The 16,868-nt window shown below is 37.0% G+C and overlaps 1 protein-coding gene and 1 pseudogene across 9 annotated transcripts in view; both read right to left on the bottom strand.

Moving 5' to 3' along the window:
- FUT8 (fucosyltransferase 8) overlaps window positions 1-16,868 on the bottom strand; it is a 330,956-nt gene that overhangs the window by 241,961 nt on the left and 72,127 nt on the right. The window contains exon 1 of one of the 9 annotated variants that reach the window (XM_027571180.2): window positions 12,818-12,853. The exons of 6 other annotated variants lie outside the window; for them this stretch is intronic. The gene's annotated coding sequence lies outside the window, so the exon portion shown is untranslated. Of the gene's footprint in view, window positions 1-12,817; window positions 12,854-16,868 lie in introns of those variants that run through there. 2 more of the 9 variants (XM_027571174.2, XM_027571172.2) reach the window with 2 other exon arrangements.
- On the bottom strand, window positions 9,077-9,378 carry LOC113909709 (annotated as a pseudogene).

Here is a 16,868-nt window from a genome sequence, read left to right on the forward strand (position 1 = left end):
ATTATGAAAGAATGGATGCCTTCCCACTAAGATTAGAAGCAAGACTAGAATGTCCTCTCTCACCATTTCCACTCAACATTATACTAGAGGGTCTAGCCAATTAAGTCAGGCAAGAAAAAGAAATAAAAGGAACATATATTGGAATGAAAGGAGTAAAACTCTCTTTATTCACAGAAGACATGACTGTGTAGAAAATCCAGTGGAATCTACCAAATAAAACCCCCACAAATCCCCCCAAAAAAACCACTAGAACTAAAAAGTGAATTTAGCAAGGTTACAGGATATAAAAATCAACTGCATTTTTATATATTAGCAATGAACAACTGGAAAGTGGAATTAAAAAAATAATGCTATTTATAAGAGCATAAAAAATGTAACACACTTAGGGAGGGATAAATGTGGCAAAATCTGGGAAAGATCTGTATTAAAAAAAAAAAAACAAAATAACACTGCTAAAAGAGACTGAAATTCTAGGGGCAACTGGGTGGTTCAGTTGGTTGAATGTCCAACTCTTGGTTTCAGCTCAGGTCATAATCTCAGGGTCATGAGATCAAGCCCACAACAGGCTCTACTCTCAGTGTGGAGTCTGCTTAAGATAGTTTCCCTCAGGACGCCTGGGTGGCTCAGTCAGTTAAGCGCCTGCCTTTGGCTCAGGTCATGATCCCAGTGTCCTGGGATAGAGTCCCCCAGTGGGCTCCTTGCCGGGTGGGGAGCCCACTTCTCACTCTGCCTGCCACTCCCCATGCTTATGTGCACTCTCTCTCTTTCTAATAAATAAATAAAATCTTTAACAAAACAAAAAACAAAGATTCTTTCCCTCTCACTCCCCCTCTACCTGTCCCCCCATGCATGTAAGCACTCTCTCTCTCAAATAAACAAATAAATAAAATCTTAAAAAAAAAAGAAACAAAATCTAAATAAAAGGTGATACTTTAGGGGCACCTGCGTGGCTCAGTTGGTTAAGCATCTGCCTTCAGCTCAGGTCATGATCTCAGGGTTCTGGGATCAAGCCCCGAGTCGGGCTCCCTGCTCAGCAGGGAGTCTGCTTCTTCCTCTGCCTCTCACTCGTGCTCTCTCTCTCAAATAAATAAATAAATCCTTAAAAAAAAAAAGTGATACTTTATTCATGAATCAAAAGATTCAATACTGTTAAGAGATCAATTCTCCCCAAATTTATCTATAGATTCCAATGTAATTGCCCCAGATTTATGTATAAATTCAGTGAAAATCCCAGCAGGCTTTTTTTTTTAAGACATTTAGAAACTGCTTCTAAAATTCGCATAGAAATGTAAAAAACCTAGAACGGGTGCATCATTCTAGATCCACTCAGACAAGAGAAGCCACACAGAAATTTGAAAAGGGAAAGTTAAGTATAAAGAATCATTAACTATTACAGGGGTTGGTTTAACAACAATTAACTAGTGAGAAGCAAAGAGAATACTAAAGAAAACAAGAGCAGCTAAAACCTTCGAGGGCTGAGACAGGAGTGCCTAAGCAAGAGCCTCTCCCAACTCCCTAGACATTCCAGGGCTGAGATCGGACCTCGTTGGAGAGGGCACAGTCCCATCTCACTGAATGACAGATAAATTGTTCTGGTGTCATGCCAGCAGAACTTGCTGGAAATGTGGCTTGTGCAACTTGCCAGAAATCCATTCATAGGGGAACTAGGAAAAGCTGTTCATCTGGATGTGTCCTATTAAGGCATTCTGCTACAAACCCACATGAGAGGTACAAAGAGAAGCTAGCCTTGGGGTCGCTGGCTGTTGGGTTACTGCAGTCCTCTGAGCACTGCAGAAGCTTAGTGCCGGTAAAGTCACACATGTGGCAGGAACTGTACACTAAGGAAGCCATGGGGGTTGATTCCAGAGAAGTTGAGTGTGCTGCTGGAGCCTGTCAAGCAAGCACATGGAAACCAAGAAGCAAAACTCTCCTCTTGCAGTGTGTCTGTAGCACTCTATATTGACGAAGCTTAACACTGTGCCAGCTGGCGAAAGAGAAATACTGAAAGGGCCAGATCCATTTTCACAGAACGAGCAAAAAGGGTGAATCTGGAGCTGAGAGGCAATAAATGAATAATCAGCACAACAGTCAAAATAACACTGAAAAAGAACAAAGTAAGATGAGCAGCACAACTTGATTTCGTGACTTCTTATAACACCACAGTAATCCAAGCAGCAGCACTGAAACAGACAAGAGATCAGTGGAACAAATTAGGGGATCAGAAATAAACCCACACATATATGATCAACTGATCTTTGACAAAAAGTGTAAAGACAAATCACTATGCAAAAAAATAAACCCTTATCCAATTTTCACTTCACATAAAAAACATAAACTCAAAATGCATCATACTACTGGGGCGCCTGGGTGGCTCGGTCGTTAAGTGTCTGCCTTCAGCTCAGGTCATGATCTCAGGGTCCTGGGATCGAGTCCCGCGTCGGGCTCCCTGCTCAGTGGAGAGTCTGCTTCTCCCTCTCCCACTCCCCCTGCTGTGCTCTCTCTCTCTCTCTCTGACAAATAAATTAAAAAAACAAAACAAAAAAAACAAAAATGCATCATAGTACTAATCATAAAACCTAAAACTATGGGGCACCTGGGTGACTCAGTGGGTTGAGCATCTGACCCTTGATTTTGGCTCAGGTCATGATCTCAGGGTCCGGGGGATTGAGCCCCTTTCAGGCTCCCTGCTCAGCAGGGAGTCTGTCTGTCTCCCTCTGCCCCTCCCCCTGCTCGTGATCTAAAATAAATAAATCTTAAAAAAAAAACTTTCCAAAACAAAACAAAACTAAAACCATAAAACTTCCAGAATCTATCCTAGGAGAAAGCCTTTATCACCTTGCATTAAGCAAAAGTATCTTAGATACAAAAACATGATGGATACAAGAATAAATTGATAGCCTGAACTTTCATCAAAATTAAAAATTATTATTCCTCAAAAGATACTGTTAAAAGAACGAAAAGACAAGCCACAATCCAGGAAAAAACCTCAGCAAAGAATAGAATCAAAAATACAGAAGAAGCACTCAAAACTCAAAAAAAAAAAGCATCCAAAACTCAATAATGAGAAAACAATCCAATTAAAAAAAAGATTTGAGCATTTTACCCAAGAAAATATACAAATGGTAAATAAACACAAGAAATGATACTCAATATCATTAGTCATTAGAGAAATGGAAATTAAAACACAAGGAGATAACACTATACACCTATTAGAATGGCTAAAATTAAAAGGAATAACCCATATCAAATATTGGTAAGATATAGAGGAACTGCCAGCAAGAACAAAAAATCGTATAGCCACTTTGGGAAACTATCTGGCAATTTCCTAAAAATTTACACACACTAATGTACGATCCAGTCATTCCACATTTAGGTATTTACCTAAGAGAAATCAAAATATATGTCCATACAAAAACTTGTGTATTAATGCTCATGGCAGCTTTACTTGTAGGAACCAATAACTAGAAAGAACCAAAACTGTCCCTCAACAGGTGACTTGATTAACAAACTTAGGTATTATCCATATGTGTCAGTTATGGACACATATGCAGAGATCCCAGCTCTGAAGGAATCTTTCAATATATGTTTTGTGATAAACAAAATTTCTTTATTCTAATTTAACATGAGCACTACGCTAAGCTTTTTCAGTAGAGGGCACTCAAAGGACACTGAAGTAGAAAGAGGCTCTCTCTCCACCAGCTTACAGTAGGGACTTGGTAGGAAGTAGTGTTGGACATGTGAGTGAGGACTTCTAGTGGAGTGCTGTCCCAGTCACTTAGACAGAACACAATCCTCCTGCAACCTTGAAACCTCACCCTGGTAACAAGCTGTCAACTCCCTCTGCACATGGAAACCTGAGCCCTAGGCACTCTCAAGGACTCTTGCTGGTGCCAGTACCCCCACTCCCTCTGTGAGCCCCCATTCTGACTGAACACAGTTGTCCATGGCCCAGATGGACACACACCCCTCACACAGAGTTCCTAAATCCCTTGGAATTTCTTGATAGGAACATTTTTCATTCTAATGAGGCTCCTCTTGGTGGGTTCCCGGATAGCTTCAACACAGGGGCTGGTCACCAGAAAGACCAAACCCAGATCATAAGATTGGAACTTTCAGCCCCATGCCCTACACTGCAGGGACAAGAGAGGGGCTGGACATTGACTTAATAACCAATCATGCTTATGTGATAAAGTCTCCATTAAAAATCCCTAAACTATGGTTCCTAGAGACCGTCCAAGTTGGTAAACACATCCATGTGCCAGGAGAGTGGCGCACTCCACTCCGTGTGCTCAGGATCTTTCTGGACCTCATCCTATGTACCTCTTCATCTTGCTGTTCATCATTATCTTTAATTATATCCTTTGTAATAAGATGATAAACGTAAGTGTTTGAGTTCTATGAGCCATAATAGCTAATTATCAAACCTGAGGAGGAAGTCATGAGATCCCCCCAATTTGTAGCCAAGTCAGACAGAAGTGTGGGTAACCTGGGCACCCACTACTCCCAACTGACATGTGAAGTGAAGGGTAGTCTTGTGGGACTGGGCCTTAACCTCTGGGGTCTATGCTAACAATTCGGTTGGTATCCTCCAAGAATTAAAGAATTGCTTGGTATGGAAAACCCACACATCTGGTGTCAGAAGTGTTGTGAGTACAGGAAATGAGTTTTCTTTTACAGGGCCAGATACTATGAGGCACTAGAGACACAAAGATAAAAAAGGTCCCCATAATTAAGGGATTTCTGTTCTATCATATTTATACATAGGCAAGAAATCAAAAATAAATAGTTGTGTTAGATGGCATTATTAATGGCATTATTTCAAACTGATTCCAATAACAACCAGAATCAAATATAATGATCGGTTTCCAAATGATAGTAGCAAAATACTTCCTTTCTTCATAAGAAAATTTTAAATCCAATTCCTCCACTGTCAAACTGAAAAGGACCATTCCTAAAAGATACCATTTATGAGAGAATAGATGGAAAATATGTACAAAGAATCTTGCAGATCTGTGATAGATTTAACATTTCGCCCATATCTGTACCAGGCTCAATAACCAAAATCACCCCGCCCTTCTGAACACCAATTCTTGTTTCTAGTCATTGCCTTCTAGCCCTATCATTCAACTTATTGCTGCTCAAAATGAAGAACCCTAGGTATGTGAAAGAAGAGATATCAAAAACAGGCAATTTGAAAGAAAGAAAGAGAGAGAGGAAAAGAAAGAAAGAAGGAAAGAAAGAAAAGAAAGAAAGAAAATAAAGAGAAAGAAAGAAAGACAGAAAGACAGAAAGACAGACAGAAAGACAGAAAGAAAGACAGAAAGAAAGACAGAAAGAAAGACAGAAAGAAAGACAGAAAGAAAGAAAGAAAGAAAGAAAGAAAGAAAGAAAGAAAGAAAGAAAGAAAGAAAGAAAAGAAAAGAAAAGAAAAGAAAAGAGAAAAAAGAAAGAGGGAGGAGAAAAAAATGCATTATCAAAAGAACTGTGTAAGACCGATGAATCACAGACCTGTATCTCTGAAACAAATAATACATTATATGTTAAAAAAAAAAAGGGTGGGGGGGCACCTGGGTGGCTCAGTCGGTTAAGCATCTGCCTTCGGCTCAGGTCATGATCCCAGGGTCCTGGGATCGAGCCCTGCATCGGGCTCCCTGCTCCACAGGAAGCCTGCTTCTCCCCCTCCCACACCCCGGCTTGTGTTCCCTCTCTCGCTGTGTCTCTCTCTGTCAAATAAATAAATAAAATCTTTTAAAAAATTAAAAATTAAAAAATAAATTAAAAATTAAAAAAAGAAAAGATAGTAGGAAGGGAAAAATGAAGGGAGGGAAATCGGAAGGGGAGATGAACCATGAGAGACTATGGACTCAGAAACAAACTGAGGGTTCTAGAAGGGAGGGGGTTGGGGGGATGGGTTAGCCTGGTGATGAGTATTAAAGTGGGTATGTATTGAATGGAGCACTGGGTGTTATATGCAAACAATGAATCATGGAACACTACATCAAAAACTAATGATGTAATGTATGGTGATTAAGATAACATAATAAAATTAAATTTAAAAAAATTTTTTTGAAAAATTCTGACTCTCACTCATAATTAAAGAAATACAAGCTAAAATAAGAGATCTTTTTAATCAACTGAGAAATATTAAAAATTCAATAATACCCAGTGTAGAGAAATGTGAGGAAAAGTTTATAAATTGGAGCAAACTTTCTGAAGGAAATTTGTTCCTGTGAATCAAAAATCTAAAAAATAGTTCAATCTTTTTAGCCAACAATTGTATCTCAAGGAGTTTTAATACTAAGGAATGTACACAAAGGATTTTATTAATACATATGCTATATAATACATCTGCTTTGGATATCTGTATCTTTAAAAAGCTCCTCAGGGAATTTTCTTTTTTTTTTTTTTTAAGATTCTATTTATTTATTTGACAGAGAGAGAGAAAGCACAAGCAAGGGGAGCAGGCCGAGGGAGAGGGAGAAGCAGGCTTCCCGCTGAGCAGGGAGCCGGATGTGGGGCTCCATCCCAGAACCCTGGGATCATGACCTGAGCCGAAGGCAGATGCTTAAGGGCTTAACCGCTTAACCGAATGAGCCACCCAGGTGCTCCTCCTCAGGGAATTCTTATGATCATCTGGTTTGGGGAACCATGCTCTAGAAAATGAAATCTATGTACTAAAAGAACATCTAATCAGCAACTTTTGTAAGCCCAGCACTATACTGACAAAATCATTATCATGTTTAACCAAAACACATTAGGAGCCAAAGGCCTGTTTTGGAAGCTCTACATTCCTAAAATACTGACAGTAAAAGCCTTAAAAGGAATTTTCATGCAGTTATATTCATTACCTCACTTAACAAGATTAATGTTCTGTGTTACCTGTAAGGGCAATTTCTAGTTACTATATCAAAATTTCCCATTAAATTATATTACAAAATTATATGATATGATAAAATTATATTACAAAATGGAAGCTAGTCTCAAAATTAAATAAAAATGACATTTAAAAATGACAGAATAATAAAAATTAGTGGTGTATCCACGATATAACAGAATAATCAAAATAAATTTCATAATACAAATGTCTTACCAAAAATACTGAGAATCTTACCTTAAAAATTATAATTACCTGGATCATTAAAATCTATAAGAGAAAATGTCTATATCAGGTATATCTGCAAGAAAGAAATGTTCTATACCTACACTGCCCAATATAATAACCACTAGCCATATGTGGCTACAGAGCACTTAAAATAGGGCTAGTGAGACTGAAGGGGAGGCACACTAACATATTTAAGCTTACTCACCCAATTTTAACATGCATTAAAATGAGAGGAGTGTTATCTTTGGGGGGAAAAAAGCGTAAGTGAAATAAAAGTCTAGAAGAAAATCTAGACTAAGTTCTTTTCATATTTACATTAGTAAAAGGGCAATTTAATCCACCTCTTTCATTCCATGAAGAAACAAGCAAAAACAACTCTGAATTTCTTCATGTCCAGCAAGGACTAAGTAATTTTTCATTGCCACCAGCACAAAAAAGGCTTGAAATCACTAACTGCAAGAGAAAAGCATTGATGACTCATTCCTAATCCCTTAAATCAATCATTATTAACTTCATATAACTAAGTAATACAGATTTATTTAGGACAATTAAACCCTTTGGAATTTTATTTAAGGTAACTTCACTAAGAAAATAAATACAAGACTTTCTATTAGTACACTGGACATAGACTCAAATTTCAGCTACCAGAACTTAAAAAACAAGAGAAGCTTGCCCTTTTATGAAAAAAAGGGTCTAGCTATAGATAAGAATAATGCAGAAAATAATTCAAAGCATATTATTAACAAGGGCCAAAGGCACAAATTCTGATCCTTCACCCCAAAAGGTTAAGAGAAACTCAAAGAAAAATGATACAGGAGCAGCTATGGCTTAAAACTCATGGCAACGACACCCCTAATAATGTCTGAAGTCAGCTCTCCAGAACCTACTACCTACAGATTAATTCACTTTTTTTCACGAAAAAATTTTATGCAGAGCATACAAATTGCCAGGAACTATACTGAGCACTGGGGACAGCCCTGAACAATGTGAACTTAGTCACTGTTCTTAAGGAGAGAGTCTATGATAGGTCCAATGTAGTCTAATTCAACAGTAGGTTGAAGGTAGCACTTCTGGGTTCCTCCATCTAACATCTGTTCTTGGCTGACAACATTTAGCCTCAGATTGGCCTACTTTGTCAATACCTAGCCTACTTATAACCTAATTTTATTCTTTTTCCCTTTCAGATTCTAGAATAAATGTCTACTTCAGAGATTCTGCTTTGACTTTTTTTTTTCTAATGGTTTTTACAAATACTTTATTTTAATGAAGCTGGTAAAATGTCCATTTAAAACCCATATCCCAGGCCAAAAAATACAAATAAAATTAAAAAGAGCAGTGTTCTGTTATATACACAACTGCATGAATAACTTTATTAACTGCTAATAAAATCAGAACTTCTCTGGATCTTCTGACAAGACTTCTTTTATCTTAAAATGCTTTCTCCTCAGTGAAGCCATCTTTGCTTTGGAGTTAGTCATTACTCTCACCATCTCTGTCATCTCGACTCCAGCTTGATACTTCCCTTCTTCTGGTCCAGACCCGTAAATTTTAAAAGTAGCTTCAGGTTAAGGAAAGGTCATTTCTCCAAGTTCAGTTCTCTGAAAAACTTCCATTTCCCACTGAAAGTCATAGTCCAGGACTGAAGCAATAATATGCTAGAACTTTAGGGCCAACTAGAAAGTCATTATGAATACTCACATTGCCTGTGAAAGCAATGCTGAAAAAGGTGGTCTCTCTGTGCACACATGTAATTTTTTAAAAGGAGAGGGCAATATGAAGGGGGCTGAGGTTTGATCACTAAAACTCAGCATAATGAAAACAAGTGATAATGAATAACAGGCACTAGAATTCAAATTACCAGATGTTTTAAAGAGATGGAGTGCAGGTTTTCAATTCCATTTTGAACACCACATTACAAAAGAACTATTTTTAAAAATAAAAAAGGATTAAGAGTAAAGAAAATAAAAAGAGTATCTAAATCGTTGAATGACCCCCTGTTTATTCCTGATAAACTTCAATCACATCTTCCTCCACTCCCGGTTCTTTTGCAATGTGATTATCAGCAATTCTCGGACCTTCAGAAAGAAACCTGAGTGAATTCATTGGAACTCCCTGTCTTTGACAGCACAATTCTTTGAGTTTCTTAAGATATGTTGTCATTTTCACTTTGAAGCAAATCTCAATGCTATCCTGTCCAATGACTTTGCATTTAATATATTCTCCTGCCTTCTTATCCCCAAGTCCTCAGTTGACAGTTTTGCCTCCTGGTCAGACATGATGAAGGTGGCTTCACCCAGGGTCTCTGCACAGTAGTGGCTTTGGGTAGGCAGAACCTCACACTCTGGGATTTACAAATCCGTCTGCTCTATGAACATGAAAAGGAGGCAGCAGTTTTCCTGGTTTTAGCCAAGCACTCAAGTCTTTTAACAAAGCCTAGTCACAGCTCAGGCCACGTGCAGTTAATCATTTAATAAATGTTTTGATGAAAAAAGAAAAAGAACTCATGGAATTTCATTCTGGTAAGAAAAGTCAATAAACAAATACATGCACACACACACACCCAATAGTGTCATACATAAGATGAAATGATAAAAAATAGGTATTTACTTTAGACTGAGGTATCAGTAAGAGTTTATATGAGGCTGTCAACTAATCTCTTTGATAAAGTGTCATGTATAATACTATCACTCTACAAATTCCAGTTTTTAACTTAACAAAATGTATGAAAAGTACCAACCTACTGATTGACAGACTAGGTGTTTTGTAAAGCATCCTTTAGAATCTAGAATTAAATCAATTAAAAATTCTACTTTTGGGGCATATGGCTGGCTCATTTGGTAGAGCATGTGACTCTTGATCTCCAGGTTGTGGTGCTCAAGCCCAACGTTGGGTGTGTAGCCTACTCAATTTAAAAAAATAAATAAATAGTAATAACTCCACTTTCATTTACAATTAGTCAAACTGTCAACTTACTGGTGTGTAAAAGAACCCAATTTGTTTTAAAGCCATGCCCTTCATGTAGCACTTTTTTTTAAACTCCCAAAATGCAAAGTACACATAATAAATTAAACTATCATGTTTAATTTAGAATGTTTCCATATTACAAGTCACTACTAACTGGTGGCACAGTAAATAATATTTTTAAAATGAGATTTATCTTCTATTCTGTAATGGCCTGTATCAAATTTCCTCAAGCCACTAACTCAGAACCTAAACCATAGTGACATTATTGTTCTAAAAATCGAAGTATCTAAGATAACTATCTGGAGTGGAAGACAGAATGTCTCTTTTCAGAATGGTAACTATATATACAAAGGTTTCTATGACTGTGAATGCACTTCTAAACTCCACTGTCCAAAAAGAAAGACAAGGTAAAATCAGAGCTCTCAAGCATTTACCCATCATGGAGTCCCCTTAGAGGGTTCTCAACATTTTACAGACCTGGTTCTCTAACTAAAAAGATTATAGGCGATACAACCTAGTTTAGCTACACTTGTCTCTGACTTTTCTGCTACCTTCATCAGTTACCTCTGATGCCTGATAACATCTAAAACAAGGTGCTTTTTTTTTTAAATCTAGAACTTCTTTAAAAAAAAAAAAAAAAAGACACTTCTCCCTACTGTTTGGCACTACTGACTCCATAGTTCAGATTCCTCTACCTTATCCCCAGTAAGCCAAACTTACCCAGACCAGAGGCTGTGAAAAAGGTTCTCTCATCAACTCTTGCTCCATGATTATGCTTACATCATAGTGAAACCTAGCCAACCTGTGGCCTCATCCTATGCCAAAATTTAGATGTATACTAAGAGTTTCTTCTGTATAGTGTTTTTGCAATATTAGAGTTCTTTAAAAATTTTTCAGCAAAGCCCATAAACATTTGATTAGTTTCAGGTCAGAAAGGCATGCCCAGAATAGGTCATCTTATAGGCAGTCTTCCCCACATAGGGGCTCAAGGTGGCCCCAAAGTATTCCTAGTCTCCAAGGTCCACATTTAAGGCCAGAGACCTAACTCCTAACTCAGTTAACAGTAGTAGTTAACATTTACTGAACCATTACTTTATGCCAGGCACTGTGCTAAAGACTTTGCATTTATTATTTATTTACATTTTACAGATGTAGAAATTTAGTATCTAAAATTAACTACTCAAGCACAGCTAGTATCCAAGTTAAGAATCAGACCACATCTGCCTTACTCCATAGCTTATGCTCTCTAGAGAAATTCTAAACACCCTGATTGACCCGAATGTCCAGAAAAAATATCAAGAGGAACAAAAAAAGCATATACTTAAGTAGAAAAAGGCTTTATATTTAGGATTAATTTTTATTTGGAATAAATCTAATCATAAAAATTCAATCATATTACCATACATATAATAATACTTATCAGGAAACAAAGAAAAACATAGGATAACTCCTCATAACTAGAACTTGAATTATCAGAATACTTTTTTGAAAATAGGGATAATTTTATTAAGTTTCTGTGAAAGTCACCTTTTTTTAATCAATACTCTTGAAAACCCTTCTAAAAATTGATATAATCTCCCATCTTAAAACTGTAAAGAACTTAAAAAAAAGAAAACCTATAAAGTAGGTGTGCTGGCTAGTTCAGTCAGTAAAGCATGTGACTCTTAATCTCAGGGTTGTGAGTTCAAGCCCCACATCGGATGCAGAGATTACTTAAAATAAAAAATAAAAAAAAAGAACTTAAAAGTGGTTCCTAGTAAAAACAAGCATTACCCAGTAGTAGTGTAGTTGTAGGAGTGGAAAGAGGAGGAGAAGGGGTAAGAGCATTAGAACACTGTACTAATAACAGAAATCATAGTACTGATAGAAGTAGTTACAGGAACAGTAGTGGTAGTATAGTAGTATTTATTAGTAATATTACTAGTAAATATAATATACCAAGGAAAATATAATTTTGCTTTACTGATCCTGAACCATGCAAAATCTGAGAGTCCTTATTAAAAGCAGTAATTCTCCTTGTACACATATGTAACTAAATACTATGGGAGACTGTAACTTAACCAATTAAGTCTAGAGTTAGAAAAAACTTAGAGACCAGGTACTGGAAGTTTAGCTTTAAAAGTATCTCTGCTATCAACTCAACTGTCATCTCTATCAAGCACCATTCTCAAACTCTCTAATTCCCCACTCTGAGAATACCATCACTCCCTCCCTACTCTCGCAAAGCACATTTTGTAAGAGCACAATTCCCTATTTGTCACAATTTTAGAGATTTCTGTCTTTCCTCTGGACTTTTGCCTCTTAAGACTTAGTTCATGTCATATGTTGTGGCTGTCTCAGGCATTCAACACAGTACCTGAATCATAATAAAAGTTCAAATAGAACAACTGTTCTACTTAAAAAAAAACATTTAATCATCTAATGTATAATTCACAGTGAAAATTTACTAAAGGCAGCTTAGAAGTTATTGAATTTTGTGTATAAAGAATTAAGGTATAAAGATATTCAAGAGAGCTCAGTCCCAAATAATGTATTCTGGACCACAACCCCATCTGATTTGAGTAAGGTCTTAAGATATCAGTATTATCAGGCAGAAATTTTCAGTATTAGATCTTCTTTTAAAGCCACCCATTTACTAAAGAGTTTGAGTATTCCCTCCTATGTAAGCTGTTTCATTACCTTCTAGGCACAATTTATTATTCCTCCCTATGTGCTATTACTGAGTTTTACAGATACACCAACTATACTTACCACACGAAGCAGACCAGGACTAAATTTCACACAACTCAACACATTTCACACACTACAGACTGATACCCTTAAACTACCTTTAGGACACCAAATTCAGTCTCTTAGACATCATCTTATTAATGATTGTGAGGTAATGCATGAAGCTCTGATAGCTCACAATGCTAAGGAGTGGAAGAAGTGTGAAGCCAGGCCTCCCTGAAATTGAAATAAACATTTGTTATTGTCCCGGCCTATGATGGGAAAAAAATAACTCTTCCTACCTCATTTCCAGTCCTTCTACAGACAAAGCCTTGGCCACATATATACAAAAGTTGGGATGGGTAAGGATGAAGGGGTGACTGAAGCTATCCTTCTAAAATCCTAAAGGATAGGTGTCCTCTTGTCCAGCCTAACTCTTCCCCAGGCCTATCTCCAACAGTCCTTGATTTCTCCCTTGGGACAGTGCAGAGCGATAGGTATTGCTGGGTTGCAAAAAGATATCCTAGGTAATCAAATATATAAGTGGGAGACATCCTTTATGTACCCAGCTCATATTGTCATAGCAGGGTGAGAAGGATCCTTTTCCCCTCAGCTTCATATACCTACCATCCCAGTAACAGAGCTCAAATCCCAGAGACTGCACCCCTCTCTACAAGGAGGTTGGGTCCAAGATCCATTTGCTCAGCTCAAGCACAGCTAGCAATCCCACCAGACACATTTGATGTTGTGCACAAAAGAGGATTCCTGGTCCCAAGGGAGGCAACATGCCCAGGAACTAGAATTAGATGTTTTTGTTTTTGTTTTTGTTTTATGTAGGCTTCACACTGGGCTTAAACTCAAGACCCTAAGATCAAGACCTGAGCTGAGATCAAGAGTTGGACACTTAACCAACTGAGCCACCCAGGTGCACCTAGAATTAGATGTCTTATAATGACACATTTTGGCTTCATGGAATAACTCCCCATAGAAATACCCAAACACCTCCTACCTCTCTGCCATGTGAATATTTATTTTCAAACACATTTTGGGGAATATATTATTATATACGAAATTAGGGGACTTCCTACATTGCAACTATTGACTTACATTTCCAGCTCACCTATTAAATTATCAGCTTTCTAAAGGCAGGGTCTTAATCATTTTGTGCCCAAAATCATAGTAGTTGTTTATTAAATTTGTTGGAGAAAGGGCAAGACTAGGAAAAAGAAAGGAGTAAGGACAGAAAGAAATATGATGAGCATCCTTGTATACATCACTTTAAATCCCACACCAATACAGATATTCCTAAGTGATATATATTTTTTGAAATCCTATCTTTACTGAAAAAATTGCAAGGAATAAAGAACAAATTCCCATTATGGAATCTTACTGCTTTTAAATGAAATGAACCCAACAATTCCGCATGATCTTTTCCTTCCCTTGGGTTCACCTATGTCTCAGTAGAAACATGATTTTTTTTTTTAATCATGGTAAAATATCTTGAAGATGACAGGAGTAAAAAAAGCTAAATACTTTATAAAATGTCAACTTAGAAAGCCAGAAGAGAATATGCAGTATAGAAGGTCGCAAACAATCCGTTGCTAGCTTTTATGGGTGAGGAAGTGGGTTCAGGATCATCAGACTCACTAAATGTTTCTAGAAGTTTCTATTACTACTGACTTTCCACTCAAAAGGCTAGACCCAATTCAGGCATAAACACAAGTGATAGTGTAGAGGAAAAATCAGAAGAATGCTGAGAAATTTAACAAGGAATCCTGACAAAGACATCAAATTAAACCCACAAATATAAAATCAGTAAGGAAAAATTCAATGTGTAAGTGCAACATAAAATATTAAATTATTTGACTATAGATAATTTATAACCTAAGTATGAGAGTCTAGAATACCAAGTTTGACACGTCTAGGAGATCATTTTTATCACCTAGTTACAAATTTCAATTTTTAGAAGAGAACACTGTGAATCACTGTGGCAATATAAGTCCTAAAGCACTGTTTTCTAATCATATAAGAAAAAAATTATATTTTCAAGATCCAATAAAAGTTAATTAGCCTTGGGGGAGAAAACATAAAATATCCCTTAAAAGAAAGAGAGACTGAAACTTGTGAAAATCCAGGCAAGGAAATGACATAAACATAGAAAAGCTAAATCAGGGGGCGCCTGGCCGACTCAGTCAGTACAGCATTCAACTTTTGATCTCAGGGTCATGAGTTCAAGTCCACATAGGGCACAGAACCTATCTAATTTAAAAAAATAATAATAAAATTTTAAAAATTTTTTTAAAAAGCTAAAGCAAAAGAAATGGAAAAGCTAAATGCACACATGGTTCATCACACTGATTAGAGAATAAACTGTCAGTCTGACCAACCTAACAGTACCTCACTCAATGAAAAAACATTACTATTAAAAACACAGTGATACAGAATGAGGAAACACACTACAAAACAGCACAAATTTAAAAAGAAATTATGATCACATCTATGTAAAAAAAAATCTATATATGAAAAAGAACTGGGGTGCCTGGGTAGCTCAGTCGTTAAGCATCTGCCCTCAGCTCAGATCATGATCCCAGGGTCCTGGGATCGAGGCCCACTCGGGCTCCCTGCTCAGCAGGAAGCCTGCCTCTCCCTCTCCCACACCCCTTGCTTGTGTTCCTGCCCTCACTATCTCTCTCTCTGTCAAATAAATAAATAAAATCTTTAAAAAAAAAAAAGAAAAGAAAAGAAAAAGAACTAAAAGACCCATATACTCACACATGGTAACTATTGTCATGTTAAACTATGGGATAAAGGATGCTTCTCTTATTTTAATGAAACAGTTGTCTGAAATACCTGCAACATAGTGATTTTTTTAATGTAACTTTTTTCAAAAGAAAATAAACTACATTTTACATATAATATAGACCAATTTCTCTTTTCATACTTCCACCAAGATACTGAAGCACTAAATTCAATATATCTAAGCATTAAATTAATGATGTACATTAAGGTTGTTTTTTTTTTACCACATCACAGAAAATGTAAGAATTAACATTACTACTCTATTCTCAGCTCGTAAAAATAACTAGTGAACAATGTACTAAATTATGACACCCAGTCTGAATTAGCCATCCAATTAATTCCATATATCCAAAGCATCAGCACAAGGTTTTCCGTTTTGTTTTTATAAATTTATTTTAAGATTTTATTTATTTATTTGACAGAGAGCAGGAGAGAGCGAGCGAGAGAAAGCACAAGCAGGGAGAACAGCAGAGAGAGGGGAGAAGGAGGCTCCTCACTGAGCAGGGAGACCGATGCGGGACTCGATCCCAGGACCCTGGTATCATGACCTGAGCCGAAGGCACATTCTTAACCAACTGAGCCACCCAGGCACCCCAGCACAAGGTTTTAATAACCATTCCCAGAATCATCAGTAGAGTTACCATAAGTGCAAATTAGTGAAACTTGACATGACCCTACACCCAAAAAGGCTGTAAAAATAAAATTTATTTTTTGTATAGTTCAAGAGTATAAAAATGAAGCTCTATTAACATAGGAAACAAAGGAAAGGTTGCCATTGTCCCAAAACTACTCTTGCAAACAGAAGAATAGTAACTGGGCTAAGAATGAGTCATTTTACCAATAACAAGAATCAGTCCTAAGATCAATTTCCCTCTGAAAAAGTTCTATACTCATTCTTGCAAATTAGAATACATTACCTCAAACTGTGCAGACCTAATGCCAGAAGGAAATCAAATTCCAAAATACTGTCAAATCAGACAGAGGATATCATAACAAGTTTTACCAATACAAAATTGCCAAAAAGAATAAAAAATAATCTTCAATCAGGTCCAACATGTAAAGAGCTTGTAATTCATCACTCCTGTTCTCATTACTGAAAACAAAGATAAAGGAAGGAAAGAAGGAAGGAAGGAAGGAAGGAAAGAAGGAAGGCAAACAGACCAACTGACCAACCTGGGGGGAAAAAAAAGAAAATCAACAACTCTTCTTAGATCCATCAGAGAATTGAACTCAGAGGGCAATCTGCTACCCTGAAAACTAGAGACACAGACAGGCAGATAGATAAAATCACAGT

Source organism: Zalophus californianus, chromosome 6 (genome assembly GCF_009762305.2).
Source record: "Zalophus californianus isolate mZalCal1 chromosome 6, mZalCal1.pri.v2, whole genome shotgun sequence".
Taxonomy (NCBI): domain Eukaryota; kingdom Metazoa; phylum Chordata; class Mammalia; order Carnivora; family Otariidae; genus Zalophus; species Zalophus californianus.